This window comes from Molothrus aeneus, chromosome 17 (assembly GCF_037042795.1).
Source record: "Molothrus aeneus isolate 106 chromosome 17, BPBGC_Maene_1.0, whole genome shotgun sequence".
Lineage (NCBI taxonomy): Eukaryota > Metazoa > Chordata > Aves > Passeriformes > Icteridae > Molothrus > Molothrus aeneus.
The window spans coordinates 1,039,771-1,054,125 of NC_089662.1; the positions used below are offsets into that span (position 1 = coordinate 1,039,771).

General features: G+C 59.1%; 1 protein-coding gene across 5 annotated transcripts in view; it reads right to left on the bottom strand.

Moving 5' to 3' along the window:
- DLGAP4 (DLG associated protein 4) overlaps positions 1 to 2,781 on the bottom strand; it is a 154,797-nt gene extending 152,016 nt beyond the window's left edge. For 2 of the 5 annotated variants that reach the window (XM_066561766.1, XM_066561767.1), the window contains exon 1: positions 2,711 to 2,779. The gene's annotated coding sequence lies outside the window, so the exon portion shown is untranslated. Of the gene's footprint in view, positions 1 to 2,710 lie in introns of all 5 variants that reach the window. The other 3 variants (XM_066561764.1, XM_066561768.1, XM_066561769.1) reach the window with 3 other exon arrangements.
- Positions 2,782 to 14,355: the final 11,574 nt, after the last annotated feature.

Below are 14,355 nucleotides of genomic sequence, written 5' to 3' on the forward strand. Positions count from 1 at the left end.
CTGGCTCACCAGATGTTGATGCTCCGAGGGTGAAATTGGGCCCAGCACGAGGGTGTGGGAAGGTGCAGGAGTCCCCTGCTGCAGAGTGGCACGTTTCCCTGGAGCTGCTCTGTTCCTCACCACTCACAGCCATGCTTCCAACCGTACCGTGCGTCACGGACACGGAGAGGAGCGAGGGAGCCGGGCTGCTGCAGACACGGAGCCACATCTGCCAAGCCCACAGCTGGAAAAGCCCCATTTTCCTGCCAGCACAGGCGGCAGCCCCACGTCCCAGAGCAGGAGTGGCAGCTCCTACCAGGTGACAGCTTCCTGTGAGAAGCCCCTGGGCTGGCTCTGTGCTCTGCTTCCTCGGAGGAGAAGCAGTGGAGGTGGATTCACGAGGCTCCGAGAGTCCATTTTGCAGGAAATGCTCCAAGCTGCCTGGGTCCTGTGGAATGCCAGCCCCACGGACACGGCTGCCCCTGGCACTGCAGGTGCCAGCCCCACACCAGGCATGGGGTCAGGAAGGTCAGCAGGGCTCTGCTTCTCAAAGGCATGCTGGTGCCAAGCTCCAATGGAAACGATGGCAACAAGGCTCTGAATCCCATTCCTGCCTGGGCCTCATCCTGGCCCTGAGCTTCCAGAGTGCGTCACGGCAAAGGCCCAGAGCAGAGTTTGTTATGTGGTACCTCTCTCCTGCAGGGGACTGGCACGAGGAGGGGACATTTGTCTGCCCCTCCAAAAGCCTAATGATAGTGCAACAACCCAACCACAATCCTGGGACTGATCCCGGCCCTTGGTGCAGCTGGAGCGGCACTGGGGGGGGCACACGGGGACAGGGACAGCAGGCACTGACCTGCCAGGCGCTGCCACTCACTGCCAGCCAGCTCCATTCCCCATGGGCTCCACTGCTGCCCACAGCCCCACCAGCTCTGGGCAGCCTGGAGCACCTTTACACAGGAAATCCACTGGGAGAAGGGTGAGGGTCGAGCACAGGGTGAAGGTCAGGGAGCTCTGCCCGCAGCCACTGCCCACACACTGCAAACCATCCCCGCCAGGGGAAGGACAGGGCACATCCCAGGCACGGCAAACACAGGCCAAGGCCATGCTCAGTGCCAGTGGCCACTCGTGACATGGGGACAGGTGCCCAGAGACCACCAAGGCTGCAGCCAGGCTGGGGCCTGGGCACAGGTGTGCTCACACAGCTCCCCACACGTGCCTGCTGCCTCCATCACCCCTGAGCGTTCCCTGGCACACAGCTCCAGCCTTGTGCCCTGCACACCCACAGGGACATCACCAGCGACCGCTGCACACGCGTGTGTGTGACACACACCCCCAGAGGGACACACGAACCCCAGAGGGACACACAAACACACCAGAGGGGAGCACACACATATCCTAGGGGAACACATGCACACCCGAGGGGAGCACACACATATCCTAGGGGAACACACACACACCCAAGGGGAACACACGCACACCCAAGGGGAGCCCACACATATCCTAGGGGAACACATGCACATCCAAGGGAAGCACACACATATCCTAGGGGAACACACGCACATCCAAGAGGAACACATGCACATCCAAGGGGAACACACGCACATCCAAGGGGAATACACGCACATCCAAGGGAAGCACACACACATCCAAGGGGAATACACGCACATCCAAGTGAAGCACACACATATCCTAGGGGAGCACACGCACATCCAAGGGGAATACACGCACATCCACGGGGAACATACGCACACCCAAGAAGTGCACACGCACCCAGAGCGGAGCACACACATATCCAAGGGGAACACACGCTCGCCGATGGGAGCACACGCAGGCGCGGGCCGCGCACACCCGCATGGTCAGGCTGGGGCCGCTCCCCCGCCCCGGCTCGCTGCGGAGGGCACGCACCGGGAATCGGGGCCACCCTCAGCCCCGCAGCTCAACCCCGGCCCCGCGGGGTGGCTCCCGCAGCCGGCACGGCTCCGCAGCGGGTCCCCGCACACGCGCCGGGCCGGGGCTCCCGCACACGCACATATTTGTGATATTGGTGATGCGGGAAGCAGCGAGGCAGCGGCGGGGCCGGGCTCTGCCGTGGCTCCCGCACCCCTGCGCAGCCGCGGCCCCGCCACGCCGCAGCCCGCAGCGGCAGCCGGCCGCCCTCTGCCCCGCACGGACACGCGTGGGGTGGGCTGGGCCACGCCCCCGGGGTGCGGGATGTCTCTCTCACACACAGACACACACACACACACACATTCACACTCACACACGCTCTGAGCCCGGTTGCTCCGCAGCCACTTAACTCTTTGTTGCTCGTTCCCGCACCAGCCAGCCCAGCCCTGCACCAGCCAGCCCCTTCCCGCACCGTCCGGCCACACACCCCGCTCTGTCCGGCCATCCCTGCCGCACCGTCCGGCCACACACCCCGCTCCGTCCGGCCACACACCCCGCTCTGTCCGGCCACACACCCCGCTCCGTCCGGCCACACACCCCGCTCCGTCCCGCCATCCCTCCCGCACCGTCCGGCCACCCCTGCCGCACCGGCCGGCCCCTTCCCGCACCGGCCAGCTCCTTCCCGCACCTCTCAGACCTTCACCCGCACCGTCCATCTCTCCATCCCGCACCGGCCGAGCCGTTCCCCGCACCGTCCGTGCCCTGGCCCCGCACCGTCCATCCCCGCCCCGCGCTCCCGCCCCGCTCCCGGCGCCCCCGGCCCCCCGCAGCCCCTCCTCACCTGGCCCGGCTGTGCGGGTCCCGCGGCGGGGCAGCGCCCGCTGCTCGCAGCGCCCCGGCGGGCTGGGCGGGGGGCCCGGCTCGGCTCGGCCCGGCCCGGCCCGGCCGCGGCCCCGGCCCCGGCCGCTGGCCGGCCCCGCTGCCCCCCTGCCCGCGGCGCGGTGCGGCCGCCTCGCCCCTATGCGGAGGCTCGAGCGGCACCGAGGCGATGCCCATTCATTCAGCTTGGCCCCCGCAGCCCTCCCCTTCCGCCCCGCGCCCCAGCCGCCTGCATGGAGGGGGCTGGCGATGCTGCAGCGGTACCCAGAGCCCCCGGAGAGCACAGTGCGGAGAGGAGGGAGGGAGAGGAGGAGGAAGGAGAGCAGAAGGAGGGAAGAGGAAAGAGGGAGAGGGAGATGGCTGCCCCCAAAACCAGAGCTGGATCTGGAGAAGACTCTGGGATTTCCACCAGGAAATCAGGGCAGGGAGCGGAGCGGGGCCGGCGCAGCACCCCCCGCCCAGCTCGGCACGGCAGCCCCAGCCCCGCTCCCGGCGGTGCCGAGCCAGGGGCTGGGGGCTGCGGGCGGTGGGCACGGCCCCGAGCGGGGCCAGGGCAGGGCACGGCCCCCCTGCCCAACCCAGATGTCCCCCCTGAGACCGGGCTGACCCAGGTGGGGGACACCAACCTCCCCAGCCAGGAGCTTTGCTTTAAGGGCATGGAAAGCTTGGGGGGCACCTTTTGGTGGTGTTGCCAACCTGGTGTATGGGGGCTGCACGCTTGGCCCACACCTGCATTTTTGCAGAGCCCAGCTGTGCTCAGATGGGCCCCCTTGACCCTCACACACAGTCAGGAGCCCCTCACACGCACCAGGGTCCTGAGCCCCAGGATAACGTCCTGCACGCCACATCAAAATTTCTCAGTTTTTCCTAATCTGGGTCTTGCCTAACCCTCTGGAAAATAATCCACTGACCATCTGCCACAGTGAAATTCATTTACAGCCTCGCACAAATTAGGCTCAACTGTTCACTTCCTGCTCCTCTTCTGCTCAGGGCTTTTGGTCGCTCTGGTGCACGTGTGTCTCCCTTCCCATGGACTGGGGGTGACCTTACCATGGACTGGGATGTCCTTGCCGTGGACTGGGATGTCCTTGATGTGGACTGGAGGTGACTTTGCCAGCGCTGGGCTGCAGGGCAGTGCCTGCTCCTGACACACTCTTGGATCTCAGGGTGCTTTCTCCATTCCCATGCCAGGATGGCATTCTCATGCCCAGCTTTGCCATGGACTGGGGGTGACTCTGCCATGGGCTGTGATGTCCTTGCCCTGTGATGTCCTTGCCCTGGGCTGGGTGTGACCTTGCCATGGAGTGGAGGTGACCTTGCCCGGACTGGGCTGCAGGGCAGTGCCTGTTCCTGACATGCTCTGAGATCTCGGGCTGCTTTCTCCTGGTGGGATGGCATTCCCATGCCAGGATGGCATTCCCATGCAGCCATGGCATTCCCATGCCAGGATGGCATTCCCATGCCAGGATGTCATTCCCATGCAGCCATGGCATTCCCATGCCAGGATGGCATTCCCATGCAGCCATGGCATTCCTATGCAGCCATGGCATTCCCATGCCAGGATGTCATTCCCATGCCAGGATGTCATTCCCATGCAGCCATGGCATTCCTATGCAGCCATGGCATTCCCATGCCAGGATGTCATTCCCATGCAGCCATGGCATTCCCATGCCAGGATGGCATTCCTATGCAGCCATGGCATTCCCATGCCCTGATGGCATTCCCATGCCCAGGGCACAGAGCTCTGCCCGCGGGAGGGCTGAGGAGCCTCTTTGGGGACCAGCCTGTCCCTCTGGCTGCCCTTGGAGGTGTGTGCAGGGCAGGTGAGGAGCCTTCATGGGTCCAGGCAGGACAGAGCAAGAGCTCCTGGATTTCCCTCTGCCAGGGATCCCAGCCTGACCTCGGGCAATCCAGGTATTGATCCAGGTGTTGGTGGTTTCAGAGGTGATTCCAAACCCGTGGATTTTGCTGGTTTGGGATGCCTGGCCAGGGCTGCCCCGTGGGAGTGAGGGCTCAGAGCCAGGACTGCTCAGTTCTGTGAAACACCTCTGCAGTCCCTGCACCTGCTTAAAGCCTGGCCTGGGGGTGAGCACCGTGTGGGAGCAGCAACCATGGGGATTTTCCCATCCCTTTGCCCTGGTGCTTTTGCAAATGGAGAGCTGGCTTTCTGGGGAAGAGGCTTCATTCTCTAAGGAAAATGGAAATATACAGATTTTTTTTTTCCTTCCTGTAGCAGATTCAGCAAAAGTGCAGCTGCCTTCCCAGTCCTGAATACAGAATTGACCATTCAGTTCATCCCTAAGGGGAAATGGCCCAGCAGAGAGGAACAACGAGCCCCACAGTGCTCTCTGCACCCTCCAAAGTCTTTCTCAACCCTGGAATTTTCCTCTCCCAAATTCCAGGGGTGCCTGGCTCCCTTTGCAGGGCAGTGAAGGTTTTCCTCATGCTTCCAACCCCCCTCTCTGAAAAGCTATCAGCTTCCAAATGTATAGTTTTTTCCCCTTAAACTGTAATTTTCCAGGTTATTTGTCCATGATGGAGCCTGGGGGGCAGAGGCACTGGCACAGCCAGAGCAGGAGCTGGGTGGGTGCTGGAGGGCACCCCAGGGGGACAGGGCATTCCAGCCATGCCAAGGGCATGGAGGGCTGGCACCAGGCAGCCCAGAACCTTCTGGCTGTGAGGAGCAATGCCTCTGACATCCTTCTGCCTATTCCTGAGCCTCATGGCCACTCCAAGTGGCTGGAAGGACATGAAAGGAAGGCACAAGGGATGATGTTTGCTGCTGATTTCACAGTGAGTGTCCGGGTGCTGCTCAAGAAAGTCACTCAGTGTCCTGAGCTGGCCAGGCCAGGTGCAGTGCCAGGGGCATGGAGCAGCCCTGGCAGGCTGCAGGAGCCCCTGCTGGGCTTTCAGTCAGCAGCCCAGCAAAGGCTGTGTGGAGGAAAAGAGAAGAAGGGAATTTAGGAAGACATTTAGGAATACATTATTTTATAATATTTAAGAAGAAATTCCTCCCTGTGAAAGTGGACAGGCCCTGGCACAGGGTTCCCAGAGAAGCTGTGGCTGCCCCTGTATCCCTGGAAGTGCCCAAGGCCAGGCTGGATGGGGCTGGGAGCAGCCTGGGATAGTGGAAGGTCTCCCTGCCCAGGGCAGGGGGGTTGTAACAAAGATGTTCTTTGAGATCTCTTCCAGCCCAAACCATTCTGGAATTCTGGGATTCTATGAATGAAGGGCAGCTGGAGAGGTTGTCCTGTGAAAGAGCCCAAAGCCTCATTTCTCAGCTATACCAGAGTGAAGAGGGGGCTTAGGCAGCTCCAGAGGCTTCTCCAAGTGAAGACAAATGGTTCTCATTCCTGGTGATCCAGGAAGGAGAATGGAGGGTGACACAGTTCAAGGCAGAGGGGAAATGATCTCTGCAGGAGCTGGTGTGGTGAGCCCTGGTTCACTGCCAGGCCAGGGCAGCCCCAGTGCAATGGCAATGTCCCTGAGCAGGGCAGTGCTGTCCTGAGGCACTGACACACCTGGAGCACTGATGGCACAACAGGAGGGACTCAGGCATGCCTGGGCTCCAGGGGGAGCAGAGCAGTGTCTGCACAGCAGGGATGGGCAATGGGCAGCAGATTTCATAACTTTATTTTGTGGGGCGTGGCGCAGGATTCGCCAGGAGACGGAGGGAGGGTTGTCATTGAATCACCCTCCAGCTTCCCTTCCCCAGGCTGCTCCCGCAAGAGCTCCACTGCCCCTTGGGCACACGCACAGAGCCGGGGCTGTGCCCCCCGGGCCCCTTGGGAGTGCCAAAGCCACCCAGGGCCATCCCAAAGCCACCCAGGGCCATCCCAAAGCCACTCTGGGGCCATCCCAAAGCCACCCTGGGGCCATCCCAAAGCCACTCTGGGGCCATCCCAAAGCCACCCCGGGGCCCTCCCAAAGCCACCTCAGGGCCATCCCAAAGCCACCCCGGGGCCATCCCAAAGCCACCCCGGGTCCACCCCAAAGCCACCCCGGGTCCACCCCAAAGCCACCCCGGGTCCACCCCAAAGCCACCCCGGGGCCATCCCAAAGCCACCCCGGGTCCATCCCGTACCTCTCAGCTCGCTGGGCTCAGCACTAGGCCAGACTCAGCATCCTGAGCACCGTGTGTCCCTCTGGGCTCCAGGGCTGTCCCTCATGAGGGGACACAGAGAACAGGGGCCGTGTCCTCGCAGGGCACAGGGTGGGTGACTCTGTGCTCAGGCGGGGCCCAGGGGCTGTCCCTGCAGCAATGGCAGCCAGGCTGGCTGGGTGTCAGGGCAAGAGACGAGGCTGGCACAGCACGGGGGAGCTGAGAGTCACCATAGTGATGTGGCTGGAGCAGGTGGGTGCTGGGGATCACCAGCCATGGCTGGGAGAGGAGACAGGCAGGGCTCTGGGCAGCCAGCAGGACAGGGAGCCAGGCCAGAGGCAGGCATGGATGACAGAGGCACGTAGGAAACAAGGGAAGGGCATCAGAGAGGCTTTCTGAGCCTTTCTGAGCATGGCTGAATGTGTGGAGAGCAGGAGAAAAATCAGAGAGCTTTGAAACCTTTGTGAGAAACACAGGGTCAGGACTCAGCTGGGCAGGGGGGACAGAAGGCAGGGACAGTGTGAGTGTGGGGTGGAGAAGAGAAGGCCTGGGAGATGGGGCAGCAATCCAAGCAATCCAAGGGGACTTCTCCAGGCTTAGAGATGTTTGTGCTGCAAACCTGAGGGGCCCTGGCACTGCTTATGGGGACAGCAGAGCAGGGGGAGGTGTGATCAGGCTGTGCCCGTGGCTGGGAGCTGAGGGTGCTGCCAGGACAAACAGAGGGATCCAGAAGAGTCCCAGCACAGCAGCAGGGCACAGCACAGGAGGGTGAGGCCCTTGCATCCCTTATGGAGGATGCTGTGTGGGAGGGCTGAGAGGAGCAGGGTCCTTTAGGGAGGAGGAGATGGGAGCAAATCCAGAGGAGCTGTGAGGAGCTGAGGAGTTGGCTCAGGTTGGGATCTTGTGCTATGGTTTGCCCCATGGGCACAGGGAGTGTGTGACCCCCCAGGTCACACCAAGGCCCTTCTGTTTCAAGTTTTGGCATGGCAGGGTTCAGCTGGTGGTGGCTCTGCAGCCCACAGGACAGGCTGGGGGTGTCACTCTGCTCTGAGGCAGGAACAGCTCCCCTGGCACTGCATTGCTGCTGTCCCCAGGGGTGACAGAGCGGGTGAAATGTGACAATGGCCAGTTCAGTTATAATGGGCCAGATCTTCAATGCCAGCAGGAGAAAATGATGGGTCTGGATCCCTCCAGGAAGCTGGAGAGGCACTGGGGGAAAATGTGTGGAGTGGAAGGTGAGAGGAGAAGGAGGCAGTGCCCAGGGATGGACACAGTGCTGAGCATGAGCAGGCACTGCTGGGGCTGTGGGACAAACAGCCAGGGCTGGCCCAGGAGCTGGGGACAAGAGCAGGTAAGTGAAGGCAGGGGAGGCACTGCAGGTGAGCAGGGTGCAGAGCTCCCACCCCCACAGAGGGGCAGGAACAGGGATGGGCACTGAGCACTTGGCTCCCCCAGACTCAGCAAGCTCTGAGCCCCTCCAGGGAGATCCTGCAACCTTCTGCACTTCAGGGTGCTGCAGGTACCTCTGGAGACCACTGAGGGGTGGAAGGGTAGGAAATCTGAGGTGGGCTGTAAGAGATGAGGGATGTGCCTGGTGGGTGCAGATATCCCCCTCCTCCCCACCAGGCAGAGCACTGCCCTGCTTTGCTTTGCTCTCCTGCCCATAAATCTCTCACAAGTCAAATCTTGCCCTTTCTGCTCCTCACTGCAGTCAAACACTGGTGAGCAGCAGCCTGTTGAGGCAGCCTGGTGCCCAGAACCTCAGTGTCCCCCTGCCCCTGCCTTGCTCTGATGTGGCAGCCCCTCCAAAGCCTGGTCCACATGAAGGAACCTCTGCCACAGCAGCCTGTGCTACCCTTTGTCCCAGAATTCCTCCTGAGCAGGTAGTGGCTCATTCCAGGCCATGTGGCTCTGCTGAAGGTTTGAAATTCTCTCTGAGCACAGATGGGAGTTTGTTCTGTGGGCAGCTCTGGGCAGATCAAGGGGGTCTTGCCCTATCTGGAGGCCACCAGCCCTACTGAGGACAGACATGTTCCATGCAGACAAAATGCATCATCTCCATTCAATGAGATCTTGGAATGAAAAATGTCCTGTGCCCTGTTCTTGGAGCACACACAAAATAGGCACAGCAAGGGCTGAATACCCAGCAGGGTGAGAGACTGAATGGAAGGCAGTCCAGCTGTCCCATGTGAAATGTTCAGTTCCACCCAGGATGAGCCAAGGAGCGAGCACAGCAGGGCTGGAGTGTCTCTGCTTAGGGAGGAGCACTGAGCAGTAATGGGATAGAGCTGCAGGGAAGGGCTCAGGAGGGCTCAGGAGGAAGATTAGGTGCTTAGGGAGCAGAGGAGCATCTGCAGCCTCCTCAGGCCCCGGGAGGAAGCACAGAAGGGATTGCAGCTCTCCTGCTGCAGCCAGGAGCTCTCCTCAGGGCAGGGCTGCAGCCCAGAGTCAGGAATGTCCTGCAAGGAACCCACCAGAGCCATCAGCCCAACTCCTGGCCCTGCACAGACACCCAGCAATCCCTGGGAGCAGTGTCCAAACCCTCCTGCAGCTCTGGCAGCCTTGGGGCTGTGCCCATGCCCTGGGGAGCCTGGGCAGTGCCAGCACCCTCTGGGGGAAGAGCTTTAGGTGTATTTAAGGACTTCCTTTGGACTGTTTGCCACTGCTGGACATGCAGACAGGGCACCAGTCTGCTCCAGTGGGATGTTTGAAGGTTTTTACAGCAGGAAACCATGGCCTGGGCATGAGGACACAGCTGGCCACTGTCCAGTGCATGTGGCATCTGCACAGCTCTGAGTGAGACCTGTGAGAAATGAGCCTGTACCAGAACAGAAGGAGGACATGAATAGGGCAGCTCCAGTGTTCCCTGCACAGCTCAGGAGCTGACAGTGCTGCCCCACTCACAGCAGGCTGGGGAGCAGCTGCCCTGAGGAGCTGCAGCCCCTTCCCTTCCGTGCCAGGGCAGGGCAGGGGCACCAGGCAGGGCAGGGGGTCCTGCTGTGCCCATCAGCACCTGCAGCATGGCCCTGAGCACCACAGCTTCACAGGGCTTTGCCCCTGGAGCCCAGCTCAAGGTGCTCCCCTGTGCTGCCAGCCTGGGGAGGTGCCAGGGCAGGGCAGTGCCAGGAGTGCAGTGAGCCAGTGGCTGAAGGGAGGCAGGAATCCCTTCTGGAAGGAGAAAAGGAGCAGGAAGGTGGTTGTTGTGTAAGGATGAGGCCAGAGCAGGATGCACAAACCTCCCTGTGCCCCGACTCCTGCCCTGTCCCCACGGCTCCAGGTGTGGCAGCTCAGCCCACCCACTCCTGTTTGCCCCCTGAACCAGGTCAGATCCTCAGCTCTGGGAATCCTGGGCTCCTTCATGGGGGGATCAGGCTGCAGGCTCAGAGCATCCCAGCTCCTCTGGGGGGGAATTTCACCCCCACCCTACTGAACACAGAGTTCTGCAGCTCTGGGGTGATGGAGCCCTGGGTCACCCTGTGCCTTGGGTGCCACCCAGTGCCCCTGCCCATGTCCCCAGGGCTGAGTGCCCGAGCAGGAGGGGCAGGCTGGCCCTTCCCCAGGCTGGGAACACGGGTCCCACCATCTCACAGCAGAGATCAGCTGCTGGATGCTCGTTGCTTGGCAGCCACAGGCTTAGAAATGTCAATTTCTAATTAAAACCATGCACCCAAAACCTGCACAGCCCCCCCAAAGCCTGGGATTTTGTACCCTGTTCTCAGCTGGGGGGCATGGCAATATCCCACAGTGTGCCAGCACCTGGGCATGAGCCGGGCTTGTGCCAGGGAGGAGCCAGGGAGGCACAGGAGGGCCTGAGCAGGAGGCACCCAGCTAAAAAAGGCAGATGCCAGCTGAAAAGAAGGGAGATGGAAGATGTGACCCAGAAACAGGAGTGAGGAAAGCTCCCCTGGAGCACATGGCAGGGTGCCAGGGTGCCAGGCACAGAAAGCAGGGCAGTGGGGTGGGAATCCATGGCACAGGGCAGTGCTGGGGCCTGGTGTGGGAGTGAGGGCACTGAGCAGTGGGCAGCCCCTGTGCCAGGGCAGTGCCAGCACCCTGGGCCAGCCTGGCCACAGTCCCTCCTTGGGGACCCCTGTGTCCCCTGGGCCCCTGTGCTGGGCAGTGATGCCTGGAAATCACCAAACCTCAGAATATTTTGCACAGGAAGGGACCTTAAAGCTCATCCAGTGCCACCCCTGCCATGGCAGGGACACCTTCCACTGCCCCAGGCTGCTCCAGCCCTGTCCATCCTGATCTTGGGCACTGCCATGGACCCAGGGGCAGCCACAGCTGCTGTGGGCACCCTGTGCCAGGGCCTGCCCACCCTCAGAGGGGAGAATTCCCTCCCAATGTCCCATGCAGCCCTGCCCAGGTGGTGCTCCTTGTGGGAAGTGGTGTTTGCAGTGCTGGGAGCTGGGTCTCAGCTGGGGTGACCTGTCCAGGGCACCTGGTCCCTGGCTCTGCTCTGGGCAGGGCCACAGCAAATCCAGCCCCTGTGGCTCCAGGAAGGAGAAGGTAACTCCATGGTAAAGTCGGAGCATGAAAAACTCAACCCACTGAAAAGTGCAGTAAAAGAAATTCGTTTTTTAAATCCATGTCATTGGATTGCAGATTTGGGGAGATTAAAAATTCAAATGTTGGCTCTGGTATCTGAACCTTTAGCATTTGTATTTCTATGCTCTTGCTCCATGAGAATGACAGGGAGAGGGAGGAAAGGCACTGGGAGCCCCAGTCCAGCCCCCTGCCAAGCAGGCCATGGCCAGCACGGGGCTCACAGAAGCAAACAGCCTCACTGGGGAAGGCAGTTTATTTTTTGAAGTTTGCAGAACCTCTTTTTAGCATTTTCTCACGGAATAATTCTGGGTTTCTGCTTCCAAGTGACATTCAATTTCCACATCTGAGCTAGGGATAAAATGAATATTTTTACAACCTGACTGAATTCAAACCAAAATGCTCAAAAAAAATGATGAAACTGTCATCCATGGAGCCAGGCAGGGGTGGGCAGGCAGCTCCAGCTGCATGGTGGCTGGGGGTGCTGGTTTACCCAGTTCAGACTGGAGGAAGCCCCAGTGTGCCCAGTGCCCATGGGGGGCACCCAGAGGAGATGGGCACTGGAGCAGCCCCAGGGCACAGCCTGGCCAGGGGCTCTGCCCCTCCAGGGGGCTTTACCCTGTCAGATCAGCCTGGTACCAGGCTCATCTCTCCATCCTCTGCCTCCCTTGTCTCCTTGCAGCTGATCTCAGGAGACATTTGATTGGCAGGTCATGCCAAACACATTTGCTTTGAAGTTTTCCCAGTTTCCTTGGAAAAGGCTTTCTTATCCAAAGGACCTCACTGCCTGATTTCCCTCAGGTGGAAAGCAGAGCCCTGGGCTGGGGAGGGTGGGAGATGTTTCACTGGGCAGCCTGGGCTACTGCAGGTGTCCCTGCCCCAGAAATCCCTGGGGTTTATGTTCTTTTCCAACCCAAACCAGTCTGGATTCTGTCATAAATAGACCAAGAACTTTTCTTCTCCCTCAAGGTCTTACATCCCCTATGCCATAAAATAATCCTTTAATTAGTGAGGCCAAAGTGTTCAATAATTAACAGAGGAATCTTTTTTCCATCATGTGCATAATGGACAAACCTAGTTAGTCAGGTTTAGTTAATCCTGGGTTTGCTCCACTCTCATCCTTCAGCGCTTCCTGGCCTTTCTAAAATCTCCAAATTCTGTCTCAAAATCCAATTCCAGGCTGAAGCACAGACAAAGCAGCATTTGCTCCTTGTTTTGCAGGGTTCTTTGGGAAAAGAAAGCTGGGCAAAGACCAAACCTTTAGCTGGAGAGAGGAAATATGCAGATTCCAGGTGTCAGGCTGGAGTTCCCTCAAGAGAAGTTGAATTTCCAGAGGCTGTAAGGAGCAAACACAACCTGTGGGGTCACTGGGCTACCCCAGAGCAATTGGCCCTACCCCAGTGCAGGGGAAATGTGAGAGCATTATTCCTGAGGATTTGGGGTTGGGATGCTGGGGTGTCCCCTGGCAGGATGGGATGGGGGATAGGGCTGTTCAGAGGTGCAGCATCAGCATCCCACAGGCCTGGAGTTAATTATCCAAAAAAGCCAACTATAAGCTTCATAAAAGCCTATAAAGGCTTTATAAAAGCCTAATAGAAATAGAAATAGCTGTGCTTTGTTTTTAAAATCACTTACAACACGGATCATTATTAGTCTAATTATCTCCCTGCAGTGTGGAGATGCCATGGGGTTTTTTGGGTTTGTTTATTTTTTTGTATTTTTCAGGCAGAGAAAGCACACAAGGCACATTTTGGGGATGAAATAGGAAGGCCAAGCAGGGGAAAAGGAAAGCTGTGCTGTCCCAGGAGCTTGGGGCTGACTCCTGGCCCAGTGTCCAGCTCCTTGCTGCCCTTCTGTCTTGGTTTGAACAGCCAGGTGTCTGCTGAGGAAGGCAGGAGCCTCCCCTGAAATGGAAAATGTAAACCCCCCCCTCCCTCTGAATTATTATAATTTTGAAATTAAAAGGCTCTCAGGCAAAGATATGGGAGCAGGAATAACAGTTCTTTATTAGGAAAATTAAAAATACAAATGCAATAGTACAAATAAAGAAAACAAACCCCAGCCAGAGTGAGAGCAGGCCCTGTCCCCTGTGTGTCAGGGGGTGGCACAGCCCCATCCCATGGGGGCTCAGCCCTCCTGCAGTGCCAGCTGTGGCTCTGCTGGAGCAGGGATCCTGCACAAGGGGGGAGTTTTCCTCTGCAGCTCCAGGGCTGCTGGAGATGGGCCTGGGCTCCCTCTGGCCATGCAGGGCAGCAGAAGCTGCTCCTCTGGCAATGCACTGGGCAAAGGCTGCTGTGCTGTGCCAGGCTCACATTGGATCCAGGTAGGAATGCTTGGCTCCTGCCCTGGGCACAGCATCTCCCCATGGGATGCTGGAATTGGATCAGCCCTGCAGGGACACTCAGTGGCCATGGACAGCAGATAATTAATAATTAATAATTAATGGCCCATGGACAGCAGAGATCTCCTGGAGGGAGGATTGGTTGTGGGAGAGATAAAGAAAACTGCCCCATGGACAGAGGATAACTGCCCCAGCTCTGCCAGATGGCAAATGGAGCACACACACATCTCTTACAGCCCAGGACACCTTCCCAGTCCAGATCCTGGACCCAACAGCAGCAAGGTTCAGCCCAAGGCTGGGCTGAGGGGCAGAGCTGTGGCACCCCTGGCACAGGGTGTGAAGGTGCCAAGAGTGAACAGGAACAGAGGCAGAACAGCCTGAAAGAGAAATTAGTGACAGCACAACACAAGAGTAAAAAGTGAATAAATGGAAATAAATTAAATTCACAGACAATAAATTAAATCCTGGTCTTGAATATCCAGAGACCAAGTCTGTGTTGTGAAGTCCATGAGCTGAAGGGGACTGGATGAGCTTTAAGGTCTCTTCCAACCCAAAACTTCTGTGATTTTATTGTTCTGTGAAATCCCCATTCTGTGTTCAAGGCATTGACACCGAC